Below are 6,924 nucleotides of genomic sequence, written 5' to 3'. Positions count from 1 at the left end.
ACAGGACTCAGGTTCAAAACAAGTAAAAAGAGGCTATTTTTAGGCTTGCAGAATAGCAGCTGCGTGGCCAAAAGTTGCTGTGGAATCCAGAAGGTTGCAGAGCCGCATGAAGATACTTGAAAAAAAGCTCTGATGAACAAGCTCAGAAAATCCCTGATTTTGGAATAGCTGAAGGCTAGGAAAGCATGTGGAAAAGAGCTGTAGGGATCTAGAGTCTGCTCTACCATAACTGTCTGCTTGAGACCACCATTCTTATTTGTAATTATGCAAAGAGAAAAGTGAGCAGAAATCAACTGAGAGGTGCAAAGGATGTCTCATCATGCTCCTTGTGCTAGTTAGAAGCAAGCTAGAATGTTTTGGTAAAAGAACTTGATAACAGGCAGTGGAATGAAAAACAATTGTGTCTCCTTCTCTCACAGTCATGCTGAGAACTCTGGGAAGAAGAAGTAAACTTTCTCCATTTTGTCATCTTCTTCTGCCTTTGCCTTCAGACCTGGTCACATCTCATTAACCTTGCTCCTACTAACCTTGCTCCCTAACCTCTTGGCTGCACCTCTTTTCTTCCTGAGAACTGGGGTAAGGTTGAGAGGTCAAGGGAAGGTGTTGGGGTGGTTTGAGAGCCCCTCCTGGGGACTCAGGTTTCTGGGAGGGGAGTTGTGCTTCTGTATTGTTTATCCTTTGTATATTTCTGTATATGACTGTATATATTGTAAATAGCTGCTTGTATATTTGCTGCTGTAAAATAAATAGCTTCATTTATATTCCCAGAGGCTGTCTGAGTTAGCTGGGGCAAATTACAAAGTGGGGGGGGGCAGGTAAGAGCCCAAACCATCACACTCCTTCATCGCTAACTAGAGGCAACAATGGTTAGAGTTTGCCTCTGTATGGGAAAAAGAGATCTAGTGTAATTCCCAGAGGGGCTTCCTTTTCAGTACTTCTTCAACTTTCCTAGAGAATACCTCTAGTCCCCTTAGTGCAAGCTGCAAACACTGTCACTATAAGTACAAGCGACACCAATTGTGCTGCAAGAGCAGTGCCTCGGCATCACACTGCCCCAACACGCACCGCTTAACGCGGTGCCAAAGCATAACCCTTCAGGAGAACAGTCTGCATTTTCTACCTCTGGCTTCCTATACCTGTAGCAGATGGATTAGGACATAGGCACAGGTGTGTATTTCTGTGCATGCATACATGGGTCTCTAAAATGCATTTTTAAGTCTTCCTATATGAACACAAAAATAAATAGCATCCAGATATGGGGGGGGGGGGAAACAACCAATGCAAGAGGTCATTTATTCAGTGGACTTTTAATAGCTATAGTTCCCAGGGAGAGGAGCATGGACAGACACTCTTCAGAGAATTCCTGAATCAAATTGTTTAGCTAATTCTTTTGTTTGGATAATTATTTTTTTTAATGCCTGTTAATTGCCCTGTGCAGCTGTTTTTATTAAAGAGGTTAGCATTTTAAAGTTGAAATGAGGACATATTGTGAACTTCCCCCCACAGTTCACTGTGCTATAGACTGCACACAGCAGCTCAGACAGATAATCATAGGTGAGGGTTAAAAATCATGAACTGGTGCAACTGCAGAGAGACATGTGAGGCTATGACCAGACAGAGCAGCTTAGAGCTGTAAACAAAGTTACTGTCCCAATGAAGGACATGTCTCTTGCAAAATAGGTTAGCTCAGTGGATTGTTTTGCACTGTGATAAGTAAGGAATGCATGCAAAAGTACTGTTGCAGGTAAGGGAACTCTCTAATGCAACCAAGACTATGCACTTGGCTTCCCAACCTGGGGAAAGATCTGGACAGGCTCTTCATGTAGGGTCAGGAGATCTCTGTTCCGTATTCTGGTTTCGTGCTTTGCAAGTGTCACAGGAGCAGATGCCTAACACACAATCCTTAATCTGCTCAAGGCTGTTTCCAGGCAGTCATAGAATCAACCATGTTGGAAGAGACCTTCAAGATCACCCAGGCCAACCTATCACCCAGCCCTAGACAATCAACTAGGACACAGCACTAAGTGCCTCATCCAGTCTTTTCTTCAACACCTCCAGGGACGGTGCCTCCACCACCTCCCTGGGCAGCCCATTCCAATGGTAAATCACTCTCTCTGAACAACTTCCTCCTAAAGCCCAGCCTAGACCTCCCCCAGCACAACTTGAGACTGTGTCCCCTTGTTCTGTTGCTAGTTGCCTGGGAGAAGAGACCAACCCCCACCTGTCTACAACTTCCCTTCAGGTGATCCTGACCCAATAAATGTATTGCATGTGTAGGTACTCCCTGCAGCACAGAGGTGTCTAAAGAGTGGAGAGCTGCTCTGTGCTCCATGATGGGGCACTTAAATGGGTCAAATATAATCCAAACAACATAAACACATACACCACCTTGAGAAACAAATAGGAAATCATACTTCCAACTCCATTTTATTGATCAGATGGCTGCAGATGCCAGATATTTTGGGGGTTGCATTCCTATGACTCCTGTTATTTTTGGTAACTATATTCAATAGACAAGTCAGTCAGCAATGGTAAAGTTCTGGTGCAGCTTTCCCTTCATTACACCCCCTCCCTCCCACCCACTTACATGTTGAAATTGTGCAAATACATTAACAGATTAGAGTTAAAACAAAAACAAACAATTTGTTCTTCATCAAGACAGTTCACGTTATAGATGATTTAGGTGTGGCATAATATGGCTGCTACAAGACAGCCAACATCCAAAACCATTTCACTAGTTCAGTCAGTTGTGCTGGCTCGTATTGAAGGTGGTAGCATTTCTATCACTTGTAAACAGACTGCTGCTTTGCCTCTGGGGAAATGGTAGAGCAGGAGGACCAAGGGTGTGTAGCCACATTCCTGCTCTTTTTAGCAGTGTCCAAGGAACCAGTAATGGAGAAGGAATGAAAAGAATCAGCGTCTTCTGGTAGAATTAATGTCTTGAGGATTTCCAATCTGTAAGCAAGGTCTGCCCAGGCTATGTAGGAGGCAAATGCAAGTGTTTAGCTGACAGAACTGAAACTTCTTGTTTAAAAAAAAAGATTATTGCATTCCATTTACTTGCAAACAGAAAAACAAAAGCCAAAATACAAAAAGAAAAATCTATATTTACCTTGTTAATTTAAACCAAGATTTAGCTATAGATTGAAGTATGACTTGTTTTTCCAAGCCTCAAGAGATAGAAAACATAGAATCAACCAGGTTGGAAGAGACCTCCAAGATCATCCACTCCAACCTAGCACCCAGCCCTAGTCAATCAACCAGATCATGGCACTAAGTGCTTCAGCCAGGCTTTTCTTGAACACCTGCAGGGATGGCGACTCCACCACCTCCCTGGCAGCCCATTCCAATGCCAATCACTCTCTCTGTCAAGAACTTCCTCCTAACATCCAGCCTAGACCTCTCCCAGCACAACTTGAGACTGTGTCCCCTTGTTCTGTTGCTGGTTGCCTGGAAGACGAGACCAACCCCTACCTGGCTACAGCCTCCCTTCAGGTAATTGTTGAGAGCAATGAGGTCCTCTCTGAGCCCTTCTCTTCTCCAGGCTAAACAACCCCAGCTCCCTCAGCCTCTCCTCACAGGGCTGTGTTCCAGGCCTCTCATCAGCTTTGTTGCCCTTCTCTGGACACGTTCCAGTATCTCAACATCTCACTTGAACCGAGGAGCCCAGAACTGGACACAGTATTAGGCAGTGCTCAGTATTTAGACCTCCTTCACCAAATGAGTTTCACACTGTTTGCAGTGAAAATGGCATGCAATCAAACTCATATTTTCATAAATAATCCCATTTTCTACCCAAGAAATGTCTTGAGAGGAAGCTGTTGCTGCTGAATTTGCTAGTAAATTAAATTGTCAAAAAACATTGTTAGCAGACATGGGGGAAGGTTAGATATTGTTAGCACCTAGCCTGTAAAATAATTTGGTAGCAAAAAGGCTGACAGTTTTCTCTCCTACCTGAAGCTGCAGGGGAGAAAAGTGCATAATAGGTACTCTTCAGAGCAGGAACATGAGCTAAGGGACCTTGAAAAGGCTCTCGCTGGTCTCTCAGCAGGGACCTGAACTGGCTCAATTCTGAGACACATTAAGAGACATCCTGATGAAGATCTGCTGCCTCTTAACCTTTTCCAACTTCAAAAATATTGTCCCAATTAACACCATTATCATCTTCCAGTGGTGGACACTTTACATATACTTGCAAAAGAGTCTCTTGAATCACAGCTTGAAAAATCCTTCTGCCTTCTAGAGAAAAATCAGATAAGTATTAAAGCTTGGATATTGACCACTTCACATTTTCCCACTGTGTTTCACACTATGCTGTCAGCAATAATCTCAACAGAAACAATGCTCCCCTTTCCCAAGGTGTGGAGCAGCACCACCTCAACCTGACAAAACAATGATAGTGGCTCTTGATTGCACCAGTGTAGCAATCAAAGGTTGTATCCTAAATTTTGGAGGGGGCTCACAGAGTATGCAGGGGTCATTTGTTTCCTCCTGATCCTTCTGCAGAATTTGGGAGGGGATTTCTGCCCCACTTTTCACTTTCCTTTAACGCTCACAAATCACTCCTAAACCACTCTCTAGAGTAGCTTGTTCTGATGATATGGGGAAATGATTTAGTATCAGATTAGACAGAATCAATTAATGGATGGATCTTAAAGGTCTTTTCCAACCAAAATGGTTCTATGATACTTCTCCCATCTTTGGCACTCTGGACATCCACAAAGATCCATGAAAAAGAGCATCATATCTGTGAGGCTGACTTCAATATGTGCTCAGCTTGATTTAGTCTCAATACCAGTAAAAGCAGAAAGACATCTTAGGCATTAGCTTCTCCCCATCCCTCCAATAACACCTTTAGGACTCTAACAGGTATTAAGTCAGCAGCAGACCTGCTCTCTTTCTTCAGTGAAGAGGCTTCTAGTTATAGGTAAAACATTAATTCAGGAAATCAAATGCAAGGGATAGGCAGCTCAAACAAAGCCTGCTTCCTGGTTCAAAGCCTAGTTCAGACCTTGATCTATAAGCCTCCAGAATCTGCTAAAAGTGTAGACTTTATTTTATCAGTTATGACTGGATGTTTCAGCAAAGAAAGTATTGGTGGGCTGTTTTGGATAAATGGTGAACATTTCCAGGTAGAAAATATGTTTGTTGCTAAAAAGTGGTGATCCCTCTGACATACACCAGGAGACTTTCTGATCAGAATTCAATCTTGAGCAAGTGAAATACTGCTTCACTATAATATATCGTTTATTCAATTGAAGATTAAAAAGAAAAACAACCAGACTATCTTCTACAGAGATGAAAAGCCAGGGTTAAATTCTACTCTTAGATATATTGGCCACAACGACCCCATGCAGTGCTACAGGCTGGGGACAGAGCGGCAGGAGAGCAGCCAGGCAGGGAGGGACCTGGGAGGTACTGGCTGGCAGCTGACTGAACATGAGCCAGCAATGTCTCCAGGTGGCCAAGAAGGTCAATGGCATTCTAGCCTGTGTCAAGAATAGTGTGGGCAGCAGGACCAGGGAAGTCATTCTGCCCCTGTACTCAGCACTGGTTGGGACACACCTTGAGTGTTGTGTCCAGTTCTGGAGCCCACAATTTAGGAAAGATGTTGGGGTGCCTGTACGTGTCCAGAGAAGGGCAACAAGGCTGGTGAGGGGGGTGGAGCACAGCCCTGTGAGGAGTGTCTGAGGGAGCTGGGGTTGTTCAGCCTGGAGAAGAGGAGGCTCAGGGGAGACCTCATTGCTGTCTACAACTACCTGAAAGAAGGTTGTAGCTAGGCAGGGGTTGGTCTCTTCTCCTGGGCACTCAGTGATAGAACAAGAGGACACAGCCTCAAGCTGCACCAGGGCAGGCTTAGACTGGATGTTAGGAAGAAGTTCTTCACAGAAAGAGAGATTGGCAGTAGAATGGGCTACCTAAGGAGGTGGTGGAGTCACCATTCCTGGAGATGATAAAGAGGAGGCTGAATGAGGCACTTAATGCCATGGCTTAGTTAATTAGAAGGTATTAGGTGATAGGTTGATCACAAAGGTCTTTTTCAACCTGGTTAATACTGTGATTCTGTGTGAAAATACAACACAGAAGAGCTCAGCTCCAGTAAGAACACCAAGCCAGCACCTGTAGACAATGTTGCAGTGGTCACTAACCCCATTCCTAGCTAGCCGGGGGGCCAGCAGGCCCCCCGGCCTTTGTGTCACCCCCACCCCAATGTGCATCATGGGTACTCACCAGTGATGACAGGAGGAGGAGGATCCCTCTGCCCAGATGGGCACAGCTTAGAACTTTGTGCCTTCGTGGGGGGAATTAAAAAGGGGAGTGGGTGGAGAGGTCAAAGTGGCCACACCTGGGGTGGAAGAAGACTCCAACAAAGCCCAGATCAGGTGCTCTGAGATTTGGAGTGAAAAAGGGAGAAAACGAGGTGGGTGGGGTGGAAAAGGGGAAGATGTAGCATCCCTTTGTGGTCTGGATAGGTGATCCTGCTCTAACAGGGGGTTTGGACTCGATGATCTTTCAAGGTCTCTTCCAGGCCCTTACATTCTGTGATTCTGTGTAGTAACACTATTTCTGATAGAGTTCTTCCAAATTTGGACTGGTAGAACTTGAGTCTGATGGATTTGAGACATTTGAAGTGAATATATCTCTGTGATTTCAAATGTAATTTATCACTCAGCTACACAAACTACTATCAGCAGAACACAGACATGCAGAGAGAGTGATTTGCCATTGGAATGGGCTGCCCAGGGAGGTGGTGGAGTTGCCATTCCTGGGGGTGTTCACAAAAAGCCTGGATGAGGCACTTAGTGCCATAGTCTAGTTAATAGGATAGAGCTGGGAGATAGGTTGGACTGGATGATATTGGAGGTGTCTTCCAACCTGGTTAATTCTATGATTCTATGATATGATTTCATATATCTGACTTTT

The 6,924-nt window shown here is 44.6% G+C and overlaps 1 long non-coding RNA gene across 1 annotated transcript; it reads right to left on the bottom strand.

Moving 5' to 3' along the window:
- Positions 1–2,389: 2,389 nt before the first annotated feature.
- LOC135177144 (uncharacterized) lies at positions 2,390–6,317 on the bottom strand. The gene is made up of 2 exons (XR_010302948.1): positions 6,232–6,317; positions 2,390–2,977 (listed from the first exon to the last, which is right to left on the bottom strand). It is a non-coding gene; the product is annotated as an uncharacterized LOC135177144 (long non-coding RNA).
- Positions 6,318–6,924: the final 607 nt, after the last annotated feature.

Source organism: Pogoniulus pusillus, chromosome 7, assembly GCF_015220805.1.
Source record: "Pogoniulus pusillus isolate bPogPus1 chromosome 7, bPogPus1.pri, whole genome shotgun sequence".
NCBI lineage: Eukaryota > Metazoa > Chordata > Aves > Piciformes > Lybiidae > Pogoniulus > Pogoniulus pusillus.
This window is presented reverse-complemented; position numbering and strand designations above follow the sequence as displayed.